The following is a 12,017-nucleotide window of genomic DNA, read 5'->3' on the forward strand; positions in this document are numbered from 1 at the left end:
TCCTATCACGATTCTTGGTGGTTACAAAACCTTTGATCCATCTATCCAATGTCTGGCCTCTCGTTATCTTTATCTTTTCACTGGCAGTGAGTTCGTTTTCTACCCCACGTCAGCCTTTCATCCCCAATGATTTTTAAGCCACAATAGTAATTGATTATTGGATTATGAAATCAAGTTTTGTATTACATTAAATGAAATAAAATATAAGAGGATATATCAGGGTGCATTGCCTGTAATAAGGATAGGAATTATTTCATGAAACTTTGCCTCAATTTTATATATATATGTGTGTGTATATATATGTGTGTGTGTGTGTATATATATATACTTGGTCATGATATAAAATGTATCTCTCTTGTGTTGAGTCATGATCAAAACAGTTCTGAAACCACTGCTGTAAACATACTCATTACCAATAACTGCACCTCATTCAATGTTCCCATGGCAAGCATCTCACCCTGTAACCATCACCTTCTCTCTCTTGCTCACTGTCTCTAGCATCCTAGCTCCAGAAATTCTTCAGTCACATCAAAGCTTTCAATCCATTAGCCCCGGCCTTTTCTGTATTCTTTGTTCATCTCAGGTACTCACTTTCCCTCATTGCCTGGCAGCAGTGGCTGACCACTACATGCTGAGATCTTCAAGGACAAAAAACACATCCCAGTTAACTTTTTATCCCTGACATTAACGCTGTACCTGGCACAAAATAGGTGTTCAGAACATCTTTGTTAAATTAACAAGGCTGTTAAATTTACAAGACTGAGTCCTACTGAACAGATTGATAAAAGACTCTATCATTTGTGTTTAATTTTGTTTATCATTGGATGCATACACCAGTTAATCTCCTCTATCAGTGCTTCTCTAATTTCTTCTTTGCAAGGTTTTATTCCCACAGTTTTCATTCAATAAAGTCAGGACCACAGAGATCCTCAATATTCCACTACACCATGAGAGAAATTGCAGTGAGTGAGCAATTTCAGCCATAACTCTCTGATCATACACCTAGACTGAGAGAAAGAAAACCCTCAACATCTGTCAAAAGATTAATAATTTTTTATATACAGTTCAAAGCTGTCAGGTATACTTCATTAGAATAATAAATCTATTAAATCTTGGAAGGATTAACATCTCATTATCTCACCCTTATTATAAGAATGAAGGTTTTATTATCTTGATGACTTCAAATAACCCTTCCCACGTAATGCATTCTCCTCACCTCCTCCCCCACCCCTCACAGTTAGGCTTTGACACAATTTTTTTAAGTTGAGCATTATCATTTTAAGAGAGCAACAGAATGTCAATCCTGGCTATGGGAGGCTGATGGAAGGCTTCGTTTTAAATAATTCTTCACATGTGATTCATTCGTGCTTGTACACTTTCTTTCCTTAATACCTTTACTATCACATTTGGCATTTAATCATTCAAAACTCAAACCAAGATGCAGAACGTGGCAATGAAAAAGAGCACTGGATTAGGAGTCCAGAAGCCCCTCCCTGGGGAGGTGGGTGTCTCCATTACAGACTCACTGGGGGAGCCTTGTCAGTTCCCTGCTTGGAATATTCCTTTGCCTCATTCAAAGCTGAGCACCAGTAGCTCCCCTATGCAAGCCTTTGTGGATCCCTCCAGGATAGCAGACTCTTTTATATGCCCTCACTCAATCTTAAAATCTTAAAACCTCAAAAATAAGTAAAATACCTATAACTATATTTATCACATTTTCCTGCAGTCTTTTTTTTTTCCACTCAGTTTAGTGCCCGGCACATAGTAGGTTCACAACATATTCATCGAAGGAATAACAAAAAGTGTCTCTCCTAATTGACTCTAGTACATAGTAGGTACTCAATACTGGTATTGATTTAATTGAAGAATTTGTGATAGAATTTTTGTTTCTATTCTGTGGAGAAATCACGGTGATTTAATAACTCATTCCAGGCCACAGAGGTAATAAGTGCTGGGGCTGGGATTTGAACACAGGCCTGCCTAGCTTCAAGCACTCATCCATTCCACTGCATCAGTCTTCCTCCACGTGAGCCTCTGGTGTCTCTCTGTGTCATCAGAGGCTGCATAAACATTATTGACTGGCCACTTGACTTGGACCCATTGGAATATCATCGGGGCACCAATTGCGCACATCAGATGAGGCAAAATATCACTGAACTTACTGCTGCTCCTCTTTGTTGGGACAGCGACTACTGAGTGCAAACCCTTCCCTAGCACATCTCAGAATGTACTTTAAAAAAGGTAGAGGACACTCTTTTCCCTCAGGAAATGTGTACATTAAAAGCCATTGAAAGAAAGAAGACACACACTCTGCTCACAGTGACATCATCTCACCACAATCTCCACCCAGAGGCATCAAGAAAAGAAGTATCAATGGTACTTCTAATGACTTCTCTGGATCCCAGAGATGGGCTTCTCAATCAATGTTGCTGAAACCAGCATGGCCATTACATGTTTATTAGGAAGATAACATCATTTCATTTTACCTTGTCAGGTAATTTTATATCTAACACAAAGACGGCATATAAACAATAACAAACAGCTGGAGAGGAGAAAAATGGTTATGTCACCCCATTGTGTAACATCCTAATGACAAAGCCAATCTCCAAAACAAATTGCAGACCCCTATTGACTGATTTTCTTTGCTTGTTTCATTTTGTTCAGACTTGATAAAGGTGTCATCAATTAACACTCCACCCCCACTCAAACTCTGTCCTTCTAAATCACACAGGCTTGCCCAGCACAGGCCATGAATGGGCACCTTATTCTCAGAAATCACATAGCTCTTTTTGAGTTGGCTTCTTTGAAGCCAAAGTATTCATTCTCCTTGAGGCTGATTGAATCATGCTCTTCTAATTCCTCCATGTCTGTCCTCTGTGTTTGTCTGTTGAGTTTTAATTAAGACACTTTGGAAAGTTTTATACTCCTCTTTCAAATAGCAGCTTAGCCTGATAAAATCTCCCAACCTTGGCCACCCTGGCCAACTAGACTTAGGATAGTGAAATAGGACATCTTTCTAGGTGTCAGCTTCATTCTTTTCCATTTGCAAATGATACGTGATGAGCCTTTGTCTATGCAACTCATTGTTTCTTCCCAAATAAATTCGCCTACTGTCAAAGTTTAGAAAATCAAATAAGACCCTTTAGACAACCCCAGAACTTGACATTAGCAATATTACTTTTTCTTTATTCTTACCAAAAACCTTTGATATCTATGTTTTATTTTTAATCTGATGTATTTAAAATAGTTAATGTGGAGCTTCCAGTTAAAGACAGTGGAATAAAGCTTGTCTATTCCAATTTCCTCTTTGAAAGCAAGAGAAAATAACAATAAGAATAAAAATAAAAATTGAAGAAAGAACTCTCTTCCTCTTGGCATATGTAGAAACAGTCTAAGGATGCAAACCCAGCTGCTAAAAGAAATTATTCTCCTTATTTTTCTCTGATAGGTAAGGCCCCCCACTCAACAAAGTGGTGAAAAATTAGTCTATACACATGGCAAGTAAGCATATGGAAAGATGCTCCACATCATATGTCATCTTAGAAATGCAAATTAAAACAGCAATGAGATACCAATACATACTTATTAGAATGGCTAAAATCTAGAATACTGAGAGCACCAAGTTGTTGTTGGGATGTGGAACAACAGGAATGCTCAGTCATTGCTTTCATTGCTGGTGGAAATGCAAAATAATACAACCACTTTGTGAAACACTTTGGCAGTTTCTTACGAAGTTAAACATACTCTTATAGGATCCAGCCAGCCATTGTGCTCCTTGGAATTTACCCAAAAGAGTTGAAAGCATGTCTACACAAAAACTTGCATGCGGATGTTTATAACAGCTTTATTAATAATTGCCAAAACTGAGAAGCAAACAAGACATCCCCTGGTAGGTGAATAAATAAACTGTGGTATATGCAGACAGTGGAATATTGTGCAGTGCTAAAAAAGAGTGATCTATCAATCCATGAAAAGACATGAAAGAAATTAAAGTGTATATTACTAAGTGAAAGAAGCCAGTCTAAAAAGGCTACATACTGTATAATTCCAACCGTATGACACTCTGGAAAAGGCAAAACTAAAGAGACAGTGAAAAGAACAGTGGTTTCCAGGGGTTGGATGGAGTGAGGGATGAATCAGTGGAGGGCTGAGGATTTTTAGAGCAGTGAAAAGACCCTGTATGACTATAATGGTGGATCCATGTCATTACACATTTGCTTAAACCCACACAATGTATAGCACCAAGAGTGACCCCTAATATAAACTATGGACTTTTTGATGACAATGATGTGTCAATGTAGGTTCAGCAATGTCTTTTCTTTTTTGTTTTTTTAAATTAATTTTTAATTAATAAATAATACCTGTACAAATTCATGTGATAAATGGATATGTGATGTTTCAGTACGTACACGTTCTGGTCAGGGAGGTCAGTGTGTGGGAAGAGGCTCAGAATGTGTGGGGGGAGGGTTATGTGAAAAATCTCTGAAGCTTCTGCTGAATTTTGCTGTGAACCTAAAACTGCTCTTAAAAAATAAATCTTTTAAAAAAATTATCATTAAATATGAATATGCCACATTTTGTCCATTTATCAGTGGATGGATAATAGATACTTTTTAAAATTATCATTGTCTTTACGTTTCTCTAACAATTAAAACCCCAGGCAGTGAAGTGGTGGGAAACTCAACCTCAGTTGACTCTGGTTTCTTTCAGACGTTTCCCTTCATGTCCAAGTTCCAAGGTTTGTGTAGTACCCAGGATGTGAGTGTTTGTATCCTCTTGTGTATAGGAGATGGGGAAGCAGGGGGAGAAACCTAGAATTGAATACATCTGTCCACAGACGAAATGATTACTCCCATGTCTCAAAGATTCACAGTCACCAATACACACAGGATGCTGCTGCTAGGGGACCCTGTGCCCATTTGTGCATTTTCATCTGACTCTTCTGATGCTCACCTGTGACTCCTAAGGGCACGGTCAGCATGTTGAGGTCAGGTTGGCCATTGCTGAGCGGCACCAGGCAGCACACCCTAGTGGAGGTCGGTCACTTTCCTCTGCTCTGTGTGGGAAAGAGGCATACATTTTCCCTGCTCTTGAGTCCTCCATTTTCCCCCGGGGTCTTGCTCTCCACTCAGGAGTCTGGTGAGGAGGTGAGGCATAGAGCCCCTTTCTCCAGAATGCATAAACTCTTCTCTCTCCGCCGCTCTTCTCAGCCTCATCAATTCCCAACTCCTGGGGAAACGGTTTCTAGTCTGGAGAGAGGGTGGAAGGATGTGGAGCCCATTATTCCCCTTCCTTAATCTTTTCCTCTAATGCTTTAGGCTTCTGGAACACAAAAGCCAAAGTCTTCCAGATAGAGATTAAAAAATTCTATTAATATGCAAGTCATTTCTAATAACACAATAAGAAATATATGGTGTTTTTTAAGATTCATCCACGTTGTAACATGCATCTATGCTTTATTTCGTTTTATGGTGAAATGACATTTCATTGTACGGATATGCCACATTTTTGTTTGTTGATTTATCAGTTGATGGAAATTTGGGTTATTTTCACTTTTTGGCTATTGAGTCCTGCTATAAACACTTGTGTACATGTTTTGTTTGAAAATCTGTTTTCAATTTTTTTGTATATATGCCTAGGAGTAGAACTTTTGAGTCATGTACTAAGTAAAAAAGGCAGACACCAAAGGCCAACTATTGTATAATTCTATTTCTTTCTTTCTTTCTTTCTTTGAGACAGAGTTTCACTCTTGTTTCCCAGGCTGGAGTGCAATGGCACCATCTTGGCTCACTGCAACCTCCACCTCCCGGGTTCAAGCGATTCTCCTGCCTCAGCCTCCTGAGTAGCTTGGATTACAGGCACGTGCCACCAAGCCTGGCTAATTTTATACTTTTAGTAGAGACGGGGGTTCTCCATGTTCTCCATGTCAGGCTAGTCTTGAACTCCTGACCTCAGGTGATCCACCTGCCTGTATAATTCTATTTAAATGGAATGTCCAGTATTGGCAAATTGAGAGAGACAGAAAGCAGATAAATGGTTGTCAGGACCTGGGAGGAGGGGGAAATGGGGAGTGGCTGTTTTCAAAGGGATGAAATGTTGTAAGGTTAGATAGTGGTAAGCGTTGCACAATACTGTGAATGTCCAAAATGCCATGAAATTGTATACTTTAAAATGGTAAATTTTAAACAATCAAAAAACATAAAGAGATAATGTCATATAATATATACTTGTACATGATATAAAATACATTGTACATACTATAAAATGTGCACTCTACTTATATAACATAAAATTATGTAAAGTTTTATACTTACATAAATGTATAATTTTTATATGGATATAATACATTAATATAATGTATATACATACAAAAATAGCCCCCCAAATAGCTATAACCCTAACCCACAGTTGATGAAAACTAGGCATAAAAATTTGTTAAATTGTGGATAAAATTAGGAGAACACCAATTCAACTTTTGGAAAAAAGCGGATGGGTAAGTTATTGATTAGCTCATTTCTCATACCAAGAACCCAATGATTATTGCTTAATACTGAAAACCAAGAAATAGAAATTTGAGTATATTATTTAAAGTATAAAAATAATCATGTAGGGACTTAAGGCAAGGTCACGGTACTTGGAAAGAGACAGAAGTTAGAAAATGAAAGGGGTGGTCTGTAGAAAAGAAGCAGGTCAAAAGTCAAAGGTCAATAAAAGCAAATAGCAGTAAAAGGAAATACATATGCACTAATTATTTCGACTTTCATAGGGGGACAGCAAAAGATACGGCCAGAGATACTTTCATAGCTGAACAATATAGGGTTAAATGTATTATTATCATTTAATAAGTTTCATTTATTCCTTCAGTTTCATAGCTGAAGGAATATAGGGTTAAATGTATAGGAAAAAACAATAACAACAAAATGGAAACAAGCAGTAACAATATTAATAACAAAAGTGAAAACAGAACATAAACTTTCCAGGCTCTCAGAAAGAATACACGCACATGCGCAAAGCAAAGAAAACACAAAGATGTGCCACAATGCAGAAAACACTAAAAGCAGAGGTTGAAAGAACACACCAAATATAACTGTCATATCAATAAATGTTAATAAGATGAACTCATTTTTTAAAAGAAAATATTTCTCAGATTTCATAAAACATGAAATCCATCCACATGCTCTACACAGGAGACACAAATAAAAGACTCAGGAATTTTGAAAGAAAAGTGATAAATAGTAACAGATTATACAAGCAAATGGAAACAAAACGAAATCAGGCGTCAACTATTAATATTAGTCCCAGCTGCATGCAAAGCATAAGGTAATAAGTGAAATGAAGTGTACTTAATAATGATGGAAGGTGCAATCCACAGTGAAGATCTGTCATAAATCTTCACACAAGAAAACATAAACATTTATGAAGCAATAACAATGAGAGAGAGATGGAAATACAGAACCAGTTAAGATGTTTTTCTCATTGGCCTCTGGCCATCAAAAATAAAGTAGAACAAAATAAACTATTAGAGCTTAAAACTACTTAATTAATATGTTAGATGTAATAGACATATCAAGCTGTATATTGTGAAACTAGAGCATATAATCTTCTTTTCAGATGCCTGAAGAACGTTATTTTTAACTGGTCATATATTTTGCCACAAGAAAGCTTCAACGTACGCCCCAAATTAGCCTCCCATATACTCTGATCTTTCAGATAACATTTTAAAAATTTAGAAGTTAATAATACAAATAGACAAGAAAAATATCAAACCACTGATGTTTCTGAAAACTTTTTAAAAATAATCTTTGGCTGAAAAGGAAAATCAAAAGTCAAATTACACAATATCTAGGAAATATGAAAATTGGTTGCAGTAAGTATCAGAATTTTAGTGCTGCAGCCAGCTAACAGCATGGTAGGAAAATTCATAGCTTTAAATATTAAATTTCTAAATAGAAAGTAATTTAAATAATTGAGTTAATCATTAAAATTAAAAAGATGAAGAGGTAAACAGTAAAATAATCCAAAGAAAGCAGAGTGTAGAAAGTTATTTGGAAAAATTAAAACAACAAATAAGTAGAACAAAAGAAAACTATTAAATAAGTAAATGGATCCTAAAGCTTTTCTTCTTAAGAAAAGAAATGTATATAAAGAAACAAAACAATAAAGCATAAACATACAGCATTACAAATGAGAACTGAGAATTAGTCACATATAAAGAGGAAAGTCAAATGAATCACAAATAAAGTCTTTGTTCATCCCTAGATAAAAATGTATGCAGACTGGATACAATGAGTGTTAACTTAAGAAACTGTAAATAAACCATTCTCCCTTACCAAGGACAAAACATCTAACAGATCAATTACTACAGGAAAATTTGAAAAATTTGTCATAAAATTACCTCCCCCCAAAGAAACAAAATTATTTATAACAAATGAAAAATACATAATCTCACTCCAAATTAAAACAGTGAACATTAAGATTAAAATGAAGTACATTTTGTATTTTGTATTTTGTAATTTCCAATTATCAGAAGGCAAAGATTAAAATATTGGCTAATTTAGTGTGGAAGGCCTTCTGATACTCTGCTGTAGTGTTTAAAACCTCTTTAGAGTGCAACATGGCAATAATTATAATTTTAAATGCTCATTTTCTTGGACTCCAAAATTACGCTTCTAGTAAATTATCCTGCATACATAACCCCTAAAGTATAAGAAAATAGGTATGAAGATGTTAAATAAAACATTGTGTGTAACCAAAAAGAAATCATTAAAATTCCCATGATTAAGGAAATAATTTAACAAATTAAGATCCATCCAAACAAACAATGGAATATTACAAGAATACTGTTGATACTGACTAGAAGCAAGTTGGAGAAGATGCTGACAAGATTATGTTTGTTGATCTGGGTGCCAGCGACATGGGTATGTTCAGTTTGTTAATGTTCATCATGCTGTACACTTGTGTGCACTTTTCTATACATCGTATCTCCCATCATATCATATTAAAGTTGACCCTTGAACAATAAGGATTCCAGCGGCACAAGTCCACTTACATGTGGATTTTTTTCAACCCATCGCATATATCCACAGCATGCAAAATCAGGGCACACAGAGGGCCCTCTTTTTGTTGGTTACCCAGGGCTGACAGAAGGACTTGAGCATGCATGGATTTTGGTATTTAGGGGTTCTGAAACCAATCCCAAGAGATGACTGTATGTTGCAGGGATCAGCAAATAGTTTCTTAAAAGGTCAGACAGGAAATACTTCAGGCTTGTGGGACGCACAGTCTCTGTTGTAACTACTCAACCCTGTCATAGTAGTGCAAAAGCAGCCATAGAAAACAAAACAGTAAATAAATGGATGTGGCTGTGTTCCAGTAAAGGTTTATTTAGAAAAACAGGTAGTAGATCTGTAGCCATAATTTGACAACTCCTTTTATACAGTATAGAGAATATATGTAGTCTACACCATATAATCACCTAAAAAAACTTTCAAAAAGCAGCACATGCTTCCATATTTGTTCATAGAGTTTTTTTAAAAGATTCTAGGTCAGAACAATGCTATCTGCTGTACTCTTGTTTCTGTTCTAAAAGAGAGGATTGATATATAAACTACGTACTTGTGTGTTTATATGTGCACAACATGCAAGGAACATGTCTGGGTATTGACCAGGCTCCACTCCAAGTGGTCACCCTTGAGTGGGAATAGGCACTGAGCTTGGAGAAAGACTAAATTTTCACAATGTATGTGCAGGAATTATTTATGAAAATAAGACTTAAGTCTTAGGATCATTGATTTTTATAATAGTTTGATCAGTTTCTTCAAAAACAGGTTTCTAATAGCAATTTGTTTCATAAACTTATTTTCCCCTTTATTTATTACAACACATTAAAATTTTATTATCTCAAAGAAAACTAATACCATTTTTTTAAATTAATGTTTGGGGTTTCCATGGAGAAGTGTGTGAATAAAGTAAAAAAAGAAGAAAATTTTAAAGTGGATAGAGTGTCCATTAACAGCTATGTTTTAGTAAGCCACAAAGATGAATGTTATATTTTATTTATTTCAAAGTTATCAGGATAAATCCTATTATTAAAAAATCAGGATTACCCCTTTCATCATTGACATATAATAAACTTCAACGATACATTTCTGTAGTCACCACGGTATAGAAAATCCTTGCACCCTAAGTAGATCCTTCAGCATCAGAGAGAGGAGAGACCTCAGGTCAATTAAGGGAGGGGTCTGGGCAGAGAGCAGGTGCAGAAAATATACTTAAATATAAGGTCCATGAGTTTAACATGTGAAAAATAAGAGGATTGAAACCTAAAAATACTTGGGGACCAATCTGTGTGTGCATGTGTGTGTGTTAAATGGTTAGTTGAAGGCTTAATGGAAGATGCAGATATAAAATACACCTACACAGGGATAAGAATAGTTCAGACAAAGGTTAATGTTGGGAACACATGCCTGGGTGACAGCAGTATTTAGAACCAAGGATTCACAGTAACAAACAAGGCCATATGTTCTTCTTTATAAAAGTAAATGTCTCTTTTCTTAAATATTTAAAAAAGAATGCTCTCACAGCATTCTTTAAGTTTCCCAGGGATTCACTGAAAATTCTAGATCATTAGAGCATAGGAATAGATATAATTTTAAAAAATAAAGATGTTAGTGAAGTTGCCATCTATTCTACAGGCTTTCCCCTTTTTTCAGTCTGTTTCATGGGCTCTTCATGTCATAAAATGCTCGTGGGACTCCAAGGTGTTGTAGTTCTTTACTAGTCTCTATGGGAGGAAATTAAATATATAGTTATAAACTGCTGAGATTTAATTGAAGATACCCACAAAACATTTTCTCCAGTGAACCTAATCTTTTTATCTTTAACTTAATGAGAACACATCCTGTCTGAACTCTCAAGGGGGAATAGACTCATGTGCATGAACTACTGATGATTCTGGCAGAATTATAGAAGTCAAGAATATCTGTAAGACGTTAATGGTCTTTGGACTTATTGTTCCACCATCTGTTCTCTGCATTAAAGGGAGATCTTGGATTTCAGCCTAGACTCACTGAAGTGTTCCCCTCAATACTAAGCCAACTTAATATGTTAGGTAACAAAAGTTGTGTGTTTCTAATCAACCAGCTCTTAGATTCCCCCAATCATTGCTAAACCTATCTGCGTATCTATGATCTGATAAAGCTTCTAAATTTCTCTTTTCTAGTGTTAGAGACATTGGATGGGAGGAGAGAAAATCTCAAATACCTTTGACATTTTTCAGTTTGTGTGGAATAATAAAGGGTTAAATTTAATAGTTTTCCATCTTTTCCCATGGCCAGTTATCTTCTAAAATGCTCCCAAGATGGAAAGTTACCCTACATTATCAGGGTAGATTCTTCTAACTTTCCATTATTGCCCAGATCTCTCTTAGACTAAGAACACTTAAAGTAACAAGCCTCTGCTGAGCACTTCCTAACTCTACCTGCTCTGCAAGGATCATATTTAATCCTAGCTGCAGATTTATGAAACATGTGCCATGATTGTCCCTTGTTTCTCAGATGAAATGAGCTGAGCAGCACAAAGAGGTGAGCTAAATGCACCCGGCCAGTCAGCAGCGGAGGTGGAGTTTGAAACCTGGCAGCTGGACTCCAGCACTGTACTGCCTCTCTGTCCTAACTAGGTCTAGGAGTGCTCAATATTATCAAGTATTGCCAAATACATATGGATGGAATCTGGTTAAGCTTTGCCTTGTTACCCACTGTAGGAAAAGGCTCTATTTATTTGTAAGCATTATTTAAATGATCCAATCAATTGCACGCAAATGGTGCCAGATAGGCATATTTTGCAATTTTAACTTGCCCTTGCAATTTCGTCAATAGTCTGAATTTACCAGGCAAACGCTTTCTTAATTATTATAACAGCAATTTATTGATTACCTACTATGTCCTCCTCTTTCCTACATTGTCTCTAACCACAAGATATTTATACTCCTTTAACAAATATGGGAACAAGGATTGGGT

The sequence above is a fragment of the Pongo abelii genome, chromosome 11 (genome assembly GCF_028885655.2).
Source record: "Pongo abelii isolate AG06213 chromosome 11, NHGRI_mPonAbe1-v2.0_pri, whole genome shotgun sequence".
Classification (NCBI taxonomy): Eukaryota; Metazoa; Chordata; class Mammalia; order Primates; family Hominidae; genus Pongo; species Pongo abelii.